Here is an 11279-nt window from a genome sequence, read left to right as displayed (position 1 = left end):
TGTCAGGAATAGATGATATACAGATGAAGGCAGTACATTGATGTGGATGGAACTGGAAGGTATTGTGCTGAGTGAAATAAGTCAGTTGGAGAAAGACAATTATCATATGGTTTCACTCATATGTGGAATATAAGAAATAGTGAAATAGTGAAAGGGACCATAACAGAATGGGGGAAACTAAGTGGTGAAAAATCAGAGAGGGATACAAACTAAAAAAGACTCCAAACTCTGGGAAATAAGCTGAGGGTTGCTTAATGGGATGTGGGTGGGTGATGGGATAACTGTGATGGGCATTAAGGAGGGTACATGATGAGATGAGGAATAGAAGTTATACTCTATGTTCGCAAATTGAATTTAAATAAAATCCAGAAAAATCTTATATAACACATCAAAGTACCATTCAAATAAATATAACAGTCTTGACAAAAGCCTAAGATACAGAATGTCTTGCTCAAATAGATACGTGCTTTTTGCCTGATACCTTTAAGCATAAATCTCAATATGATTTATAGAAGAAAGATATTTTTTTCAGAGAATTATATAGAGGAAACATTGCCATTTTGGACAAAAAGTGAATGAGCCAGTCAATTGAAAAGAAGCTCATGAAGCCTCAAAATTTCTATAGATGGGAAGCATCAAAAGAAAGATACTTTGCTTCACACAGGCTACCATTTGTAGGAGAGTAAGAACAATTGGAACATGGAAACAAGAACCCATAGATAATGATAAAAATAAAACCAAGCACTATATTCCCAGGCCTTGAGGACTACCAATGCATGGCACTGCCAACAGGTACTTGGTTTGATTTTAGAATTACTATTTACTAGAAATTTTTGTATACCCCCCATTTTCTCCTTTTAAAAATTCAGATACAGTTAAGATACAGTGTTACAGCAGTTTCAGATGTACAATACAATAATTCAACAATTCTACATTTCTCAGTGCTCATCAAGATAAGTGTACTTCTAATTTTTTATCGATTTCATCCATTTCTCAGCCATCTGCCTTCTTGTCAGAATTTTTTCTCAAATTTTTCTTTGTTCATGTGTTTTTTTTTCTTAAATTCCACATATGGTCAATTAATCTATAATAAAGGAGGCAAAAATATGCAATTGGCAAACACAGTCTATTTGGCAATTTTGTTAGGAAAACTGGATGTTGCCATAATCATGCTATAAAGAATGAAACTGGACCACTTTCTTACACCACACACACACATGCGCGCACACACACACACACACACACACACAGCCAAAATGGGTTAAAGACATAAATGTGGGACCTAAAACTATAGTATTCCTATTAAAAAAAAGCATATGTGGTAATTTCATTAACTTTGGCCATAGAAAATATTTTCAATGTCTAATTCAACTATAGAGCTATAACCAAATAAAAAGCTTTTGCACAAAGAAGGAAACAACCAATAAAACTACAGGTAAATTATTGAATGAGAGAAAATGTTTGCAAATGGCATCTCTAGTAAGGGGGTAATATCCAAAATACACAAAAAACTGGGATGCCTGGGTGGCTCAGCGGTTGAGGGTTTGATCCTGGGTCCAGGGATTGAGTCCCCACATTGGATTCCTGTGAGGAAGCTGCTGTCGCTGCTTCTCTCTCTGTGCTCATGAATAAATAAATAAAATCTAAATATATATATATATATATATATGTACACAAAGAACTTATGTAACTCCCTTTTTAAATTTTTTTTATTTATTCCATTTTTAACTGAAGTATAATTAGCACAACGTTATATAGTTTTAGTTGTACAAGACATTGACTGGACAATTACATATTACTCAGCGTGAGTCACAATAAATGTAGTTATCATTTGTCGTTATACAACTTTATGTAATATTATTCCATGTTCCAAATGATGCACTTTTCATCTCTGTGACTTAATTATTTTTCAGTGGAAGTTGTACTTCTTAATTCATTTTATTTATTCCATCCATCTTCTCACCTACCTTTTCTCTAGCAACCACCAATTTGCTTTCTGTATTTAAGAGTTTATTTATTTCTTCATTTGTTTTTAGATTCCACAAATGGAATCTTATGCTGTCTTTCCCTGTCTGACTTATTTCACTCATTATAATACCATCTAGGTCCGCCTGAGTTGTTTGAAATAGCAAGAACTCATTCCTTTTTATGGATGAGTAATATTCCTATATGTGTTTGTGTTTGTTTGTTTTAATTCCAGTATAGTTAATATCCAGTGTAAGGGCAGCCCGGGTGGCCCAGCGGTTTGGTGCTGCCTTCAGTCCAGGGCGTGATCCTGGAGACCTGGGATCAAGTCCCACATCAGGCTCCCTGCATGGAGCCTGCTTCTCCCTCTGTCTCTGCCTCTCTCTCTCTGTGTCTGTCATGAATAAATAAATAAAATCTTTAAGTAAAAATATCCAGTGTAATGTTAGCTTCAGGTGTACAATATAGCAATTCAATAATTCATGCAACAAAGAAAAAAAATAATTCATGCAACAAACCCTGGCTCATTACAAGTGCACTCTTTCAACCCAACGCCTATTTAACCCATCCTTCCACCAGCTTCCCTCTGGTAAGTTTGTTCACTATAATTAGGAGTCTGTTTTTTATTTGCCTCTCTCTCTCTGTTTTTCCTTTTCTCATTTGCTTTGTTTTTTAAATTCTACATGACTGAAATAATATATCTGTCTTTCTCTCACTGTCTTATTTCATTAGTATTATACTTTGTAGTGTCATTCATGTCACAAATGGCAACAGTTCATTCCTTTTTGTTGCTGAATAATATTCCACTGTGCGTATGTGTGTATATGGATATATATGTATATATATCCCACATCTTCTTATCCATTCATTTATCTATGGACATTATGGCTGCTTCTATAATTTGGCTGTTGTAAATAATGCTGCTATAAACATAGTCCTATTTTCAATATGCTGTATCTTCTTTTTTTTTTTTTTAAGTTTTTATTTATTTATTCATGAGAGACAAAGGGAGAGAGGCAGAGTCAAAGGCAGAGGGAAAAACAGGCTCCCTGTAGGGAACCCAATGCAGGACTCATTTGAGGACCCTGGGGGTCATGACCTGAGCCAAAGGCAAACGCTCAACCACCAAGCCAACCAGATACCCCTATTATGTATCTTCTTCATCCATTCACCTATTGAAAGAAACCTTTTTGTTTCCTTATCTTCATTATTGTAAATAATGAATAGAACCGCATGTATCTTTTCAAAATAGTTTTTTTGTTTTCTTTGTGTAAATACTGAGAAATGGAATAATTTGTTTATATGGTATTTGTATTTTTTTTTAAATTTTTTAAAATTTATTTATGATAGTCACACAGAGAGAGAGAGAGGCAGAGACACAGGCAGAGGGAGAAGCAGGCTCCATGCACCAGGAGACTGACGTGGGATTTGATCCCAGGTCTCCAGGATCACGCCCTGGGCCAAAGGCAGGCGCCAAACCGCTGCGCCACCCAGGGATCCCGGTATTTGTATTTTTAATTTTTGAAGAAATTTAATAATCATTTCCACAGTAGTTGTACCAATTTACCGTTTTTTACCAATGGTGCCTGATGACTGACTTTTCTTCACATGTGCAAGAACACTTATAACCTGTCTTTTGATACAAGAATTATTGACTAGTGTGAGGTGGTAGCTCTCTGTGGTTTCGATGTGTGATGTTGACCATCATTTTATATCTTTGGCCAACTATATGTGCTTTTCAGAAAAATGTATATTCTTGGAGTGCCTGAGTGGCTCAGTCATTTGAGTGTCTGCCTTTGGCTCAGGTCATGATCTCAGGGTTCTGGGATGGAGCCCTTCATCAGGCTCCCTGCTCAGTGGGCAGTCTGCTTCTCCTTCTCCTTCTGCCTCTCCCTCCTGCTTGTGCACTGTCTCTGTCAAATAAATAAAATCTTTTTAAAAAATCTATTCTTTGGCCATTTATATATCTTCTTTAGAAAATGTTTGCTCAGAGGCTCAGTTAATTTTTTTACTAAATGTTCTCTTTTGGTGTGAGTGGAACTTTATATATTTTTGATAAAAAACATTTACATTTTACATGTAATCTTCCTTATTTATTTTGGGTGTAAACCTTTTGTCAGATATATCATTTGCAAATATCTTTTTTAGGCTTTTCCTAATGGTTTCCTTTGCTGTGCGAAAGCTTTTTATTTTAATGTGCTACTGTTTATTTTTGCTTTTGTTTTCCTTGCCTTAAGAGGCATATCTACAAAAATGATAGCCAATGTCAAAGAAATTCACTGTTTTCTCACACAATTTTTTATGGTTGGATCTCACATTTAGGTTTTAAATCCATTTTGAGTTTATTTTTGTGAGTGGTGGAGTAAGTAACTAGTCTAGTTTCATCTTTTTTCCGGTTGCTTTGTACTTTTCCCAACACCATTTTATGAAAACTCTGTACTCTCTACCTTGTATGTTCTTGCCTCCCTTGTTGTAGATTACTTGATCAGATAGGTGTAGGTTTCTTTCTGAGCTCTCTATACTGTGAAATCTATGCATGTATTTTTTTGCCAGGATATTACTGTTTTGATTACTGGAACATTGTATTAGTTCTTGAGTCTGGACCTATGTTACCTCTAATTTTGTTCTTTCCTCAATATTGTTTTGGCTAATTGAAGTCTTTTTTGATTTATCAAAGCTTTAGGATTATTTGTCCTAGTTATGGAAAAATCTTCTGGTATTTTGACAGGACTTATATTGAATCTATTAGATTTCTTTGGGTCACAAGGACATTTTATCAACAATCAATAAGTCTTCAAGTCCAAGTCCATAAGCATGGTACATTTCCATTTATGTGTGTTGTCTTTAACTTCTTTCACCAATGTCATAGTTTACAGATACAGTTTTTTCAGCTCTTTGGGCAAGTTTATTTGCAGGGTTTTTTATATGTGTACATGCAGTTGTAAATAGTATTCATTTTCTTAATGCTCTTTCTGCTATTTCATTATTAGGATAAAAAATGCAACAAATTTCTGTAGTTAATTTTGTATTCTGAAACTTTATAGAGTTCATTCATAACTTCTAAGAGGGTTTTTTTTTTTTTTGGTATAGTTTTAATGCTTTTTGAATACAGTATTATGTGAGTTTTTCATATTCCTTAGCAATTGGATGACTTACATTCCTTTTCCTTATCTGATTGTTGCTTCTAGGCTTCCATTATCATGTTGAAGATATGTAATGGGAATAGGCATACCTATTTTGTTTTTTTATATTAGAGGAAAAGCTCCCAGTTTTTCCCCATTGAATGTAATGTTAGTTGTGAGTTTTTCAACACAGCAAATAATAATAATAATAATAAGTCTAGGTTATAATATTAAAAGTATAATAATTCATATTATAAGTCATTCTAGAAGTTAGAGAGAGGAGGGTATAGAAAACTTATTGAATAAATAATAGCTAAAAAAATTCTCTAATCTGTGAATATCTAGGTCCAGGAGGAAGAGAAAGACCATAAAAAGATTAATTCAAGGAGCTCCATACCAAGACATGTAATAATCAAAATGCAAAAAGTATTGATAATGAGAGAACTTTAGAAGCAACAAGAGAAAAGAAAACAAATACAAGCAAAATCCCATAAGGCCATCAGCTGATTGTTCAACAGAAACTTGGCAGGCCAAAAGAGTGTCATGATATATTCAATGTGCTGAAAAGGACATGTCAGTAGCCAAGAATACTGTATCCCTGTATTCTGAGACAAACAGAAATTGTGAAGTTCATCACCACAAAATTGTTAGATATTAAAATGGAATTCTTTAAGTAGAAAAAGTATCATAATTATAACTAAGAAAATTATGAAAGTAAGTAAATCCACAGGTAAAAGTGAGCATATAGTAAAGATGGTAGATTAATCACATAAAATTCAGTATGGAAGTTTAAAAACAAATAATAAAATCAATTATATTGGGGATGCACAACAGAAATACCTTTAAAATATAATATCCTACATAGGAAATTATACAGATATTTAAATATACATATATTTCTGTTATGCACAGTTTGAGAGATAGGACTTCTTCTGAAGTACCTCAGATAACCAGGTATTCTCTTCTAGGACTTTCAATATTGACATGGCTGGATTGCATTTATTCTTACTGTAGCCTTCTCAATAACTTGTTCTTACTACAAGATACTAGCTCCATTTCTTGCTTCCCAGATTCCAGGACTGTTTGTCTAGTTTTTCTGACTTTCAGTTCTGTGAACTACCTATAAATATCTTTTTAAAAATCCCTGGGTGACTCAGCAGGTTTAGCATTTGCCTTCGGACCAGGGCCCGATCCCAGTGTCCTGAGATGGAGTCCGGCATGGGGCTTCCTGCTTCTCTCTCTGCCTGTGTCTCCTCTGCCTCTCTCTTTCTCTCTCATGAATAAATAAATAAAATCTTAAAAAAAAAAAAAGAAAAAGTACTAGGTTCTGGAAAGAGCAGAGTAAACCTCATTCCCAAAGAACTGTCTGGTGGCCCCCTCAAGGACTGCCATGTGAGGCTTTCTCTTATTGTACCAAACTTGGATTATGTCAGGACAAGTAATTACACAGAGGTTATTCCTCCCAAAATACTGAGTTGAAAATGAAGAAGCTGCTACTGCTTGCTAAAAGAAAGAAAAAGTTAGGGCAAGCAGTAGACATACTGAAATGTGGGAGGAAAAATATGAGTGAGGAGTAAGAGCTTCAAAAAAGTCTGAATATTTTGGAGAACCTACAAAGCTATGCACATGGCTGAGGAAGAAAGCATGCTTTTTTTTTTTTTTTTTTTTGGAAGCATGCTTTAAAAAAAAAAAAAGACCTTAGAAGAGCACACACTTGACCTCTGACTCATCTTTAGTGTCAGCACAAATAAAATGAAATCTGAGGCATACTTTAGAAAGGCTTGCTTTGTGTTGAAGGATCATCCCACCTGTGTTATTAAGCTAAAGAACAAGGAATTTCCTTTACTACACATGGCAAGGAAAATAGTCTTTAAAAACAGTATAGAAAAGTCATTAAATGAAACACTCTAAATCTATAGCAAAATTTCTGAGAGGAAAAGAATTATTTCTAGTGCTACTAGATTATAATACTCAAGATATCCATCTATTAACCAAAAAATGAGGCATGCAAAAAAACAAGAAATTCGCTGAAAAAGAATAAGTTAGCAAACTGTCCCTGAGGAAACGAAATACTGGAGTAATTAAATACTTTGCTATTTGTTGAGTTTTCCTAATAGTGAATTTAAAATAATTTATTTATATAAATTTATTTTTAAAAATGTATAAATAAAAAATGTATAAATAAATGATACCAATAAAATTGAATATATTTAGATATACAATTTAATTTTGGTATGCAATGAATGATCACTACAATCAAGCTAATCCACATATCTATCACTGCATGTGGTTAATATTTTCTTTTAGTGTCAGCAAATTTCAGCTGTATGATATAATACTGTTAACTATAGTCACCAGCTACACATTACATCTCCAGAACTTATTCATCTTGCACAAGTGAAACTTTGTAATCTTGTGGGACCCAAGGAGTTTAACAAAAATCCCCTACCTCTGGACAAGCAGAGCAGGGCTATCTCCATTTTGTGCTACACCTGCCATCTCTTGTATGACCCCCACATGACCTGGTTATTGCTTAAGGCACTCCCCCACCCTTGACTAGCACACCCTTACTGGAAACCCAGAAACTGGCTCATAAGAATGTAAACCCCACCTTTTGCCCACCAAACCTGCGCACCAATTCTGACCAGAGTGATAGGCTAGTTCAAACGGTCACTATAGGGTAAATTGTAATTCAGTTGGCCACCTGCGTGTGGACCGACATGACTGTGCAACTTTCTGTGTGTGTTACAATCTCATTGGCCACTGGCCCCTATAAAACTGCTATGCCTCTGAGCCTCCGGTTCCAAGTCCCTGCTCTGCTGTGTCAGGTATACTTGGACCCAAGCTCAAGCTTGTTAATAAACCCTCATGTACTTGCATCAGTGTCAGCTCCTTGGTGGTTTCTCAGATACGTAATCTTGGGCACAACAATCTAGTTACGGGTTTGTCAATTATTTAGCTTTCAATAAATTATATGTTTTATTGTTTTTCCTGTTCCATATTTCACTTATTTCTACTCTAGAGCCTATTGTTTCTTTTCCTTCTGTTTTTCAGGCTTATTTTTTCTCCTGTTTTAAGTTATGGGAAGTATAAAGTTAATTTGTTTATTATAAGTGTCCCTTTTTTAGTGTAGGTGTTTATTACTACAAAATTCCCTGTTGGTACTGCTTTTCTTGCAGTTTTATCATAACATTACTTTTACTTAGACAAATGCTTTTCAGTGTCTTAAATAAGCTCAAAGATAAAAAGAAACCATAAACAATGAATTAATATAAATATGAAGAAAAAACTTCATTACATAAAGAATACCCAGGAAGAAATTACATTATGCATGTTTTTTAAAGACCAAATAGAAATGCTGGAGTTGAAAAGTGAAAATGAAAAATGAAATAAAATCAAATGAAAAAATTACCATAGGACTTAATTATAGATATGAACACATCCACATAATTCGATAAACTTCAACTAGGATAAGCTAAAAGGCACAAAATTTCAGAAGCATGGAAGCCATAGGTATGAGATGACATGTTACAATGATAAAAGAGACAAACTGTTAATATAGAATTCTATATATAACAAAAATATCTTTCAAAGATGAAGGAGAAAAACTATAGAAAGTTTGCAGAATAGGATGCACCGAAAATCTGTCTCCTCAACTAAACAGAATTTTTTGTTTGATGTAACTATATTGGAACTCAGAAATCTGTTGAAAGCTCACAACTTCTAGAAGATTAGGATGGTAATTTGTGGTTAATTTTGGTCAGTTTTAGCTCTTAGCACACTGGCCACATTCCATGTATTCCTTAGTAAGCAGCTGTGCATGTGCTCCTGGTGCAATTTACACACAGCTTACAGAGGCTAGGGCATACAAAAGGACCCTAGCCTCTAAATAAAGATGCTCTGTCTACTCTTTGCTGCTAATGGTCACAGAGGTGCAGGTAAGGAGTGAGGCAGCCATTTTTTATTATACCTTTCCCGATTGTTGTAGGCTGAGGGCTTTGCCTGAAGTGACTTTCAGGCGATTTAAAGAGCTGGTAATCTTTACTCTGTCCTTCATTCCCCCCCCTCCGCCCTTAGAAGCCAGACAAAAACAACTGCATAAGCAGGAAAAATTAGAAAGTAACCTCACATGCAGGGAAAGGTACAATGTCAGAAAAGACCTGAGAATTCCTTAAATTTGTACCTCAGGCTAATCCTTGGCATAGTCATGACAACTCTAAAAAGAATGGAAAAAAGACCCACAAAAAAATCAGCATTCAGAGTGCTCTTAAGCCAGGATTCAAAAACAGATGTGAACAAGAAGAACAAATCAGCAAATCTGACCATAAGACAATGGAAATTACTGAATCTGAGAAATAGGGAAAAAGGTAGAAGGAGAAAGAGAAAGAAGAAAGAAGAAAGAAAAAGAAGAAGAAGAAGAAGAAAGAAAAGTGAATGATACAGGAATGTCAACTAGATTGACATAGGCATTGAGGGAGATCCAGAAGGAAGACAAAGAAAAGGCAAAGAAATATAATGGTTGAAAACTTCCCAAATTTGATAAAAGACATAAAAACAGCTAAAGAACTCAACTCCAGATGAAATATCTCAGAGATATTTCACCAAAAATTTTTATATCAAATTTTAAAATCTTGAGACCATTACATACTAAAAGTGACTCATTACATACGAGTGATCCTCAATAAGATTATAAGCAGATTTCTCCTAAGAAACTTTGAAAACCAGAAGTCAGTATGCTGACAAATTCTAAGTGCTAAAAAGCAAATAAACATAAAACTAAAAGCTGTTAATTAATCGCTCTATATTAGCAAAATAAAAGTGAAAAAGATGTTAAGATTCTCATGTAAACAAAAGCTGGGGACGCCTGGGTGGCTCAGCAGCGGTTGAGCATCTGCCTTTGGCTCAGAGCATGATCCTGGATGATCCTGGAGTCCCAGGATCAAGTCCCACGTCGGGCTTCCTGCATGGAGCCTGCTTCTCCCTCTGCCTGTCTCTCTCTCTCTCTCTATCTCTGTGTGTGTGTGTGTGTCTCATGAATAAATAAATAAAATCTTAAAAAAAAAAAAAGAACAAAAACAAAAGCTGGAGAAGTTTGTTAGCACTAACCTGTCCTGTGGGAATTGCTTAAGGAAATCCTAGTGGGTGAAAGGAAAAGACTGAACAATAACTCATAGCCCATATAAAGAAATAAAGTTCTATTATAGATTCACTTATTTATTTATTTTAATTGGGGCATGGAGTGATTATATGCAATCTAACCTTACATATAGAAAAGGATTAGGAAAAAAAAAAGAAAAGGATTAGGATAAAGAGTGACAACGATCATTGATGCTTGAATATTCTAGAGAAAACTGACAATGAGAAACCTCACAGTAGGATAAGTTAGACAAGAGTCAGCTTCTGTAGAAAGTTATCAAAGGTCCTTGGGTTGTGCTTCAGTAATCATCTTCTTGTGTTTTTGTTTTGGAAGCTAAAGTAGTATTCACTTTCAAGGTCCCTGTTGGGTCCCTACTGCAATTGATGGTGAATCATAGGGTACTGGAGTTCTCCTTCCAGCTTTCCAAATCTGCATTACTAAGGTTTCCCTTTATTTTGACAGTGGAGAGGATACCTGGGTTGGGATAAGATTTTGCTTTAGAATGTAATTTCTGAACACTAGATTGACAGAAAAAAAAAAGAGAGAGAGAAAACGTAAATTACTTAAATTCAGCAACAAAGATTGGCATATTACTGCTGCCCTTCATAAATTAAGAATTATTTTATTTCTATTTTAAAATTAAAAGGATTATGAAAGAATACATGAAGAATTGTATACCAACAAATTATACAACATAGATAAAATAAATGAATTTATGAAAAATACAAAGTAGTAAATGTGTCAAAAAGAAGTAGCAAATCTGACCAAACATATAATGTAAAATTGAATCAATAATGAAAAATTTCTACAAAAGTTAAGGCCAGGACCAGATAGCTATAGTTGGTGTTTGGTGCATCCAGCTTTACCAGATTGGTGAATTTTACAGATTACCAAAAAAATAACTTATTTAAAGTGGATGAGGAAACATCACAATAGTTATTCTATGAAGGTCAGCATTTTCCGGATTCTGAAGTCAGATAAAGATGCAGATCTTATCAACAAAATAATAGCAATATATCATATGATTGTATATCATGAGAAGTGGTGTTTGTGCT

The sequence above is a fragment of the Canis lupus genome, chromosome Y, assembly GCF_048164855.1.
Source record: "Canis lupus baileyi chromosome Y, mCanLup2.hap1, whole genome shotgun sequence".
In the NCBI taxonomy this organism is placed as follows: Eukaryota; Metazoa; Chordata; class Mammalia; order Carnivora; family Canidae; genus Canis; species Canis lupus.
Note: the sequence above shows the minus strand (reverse complement) of the source record.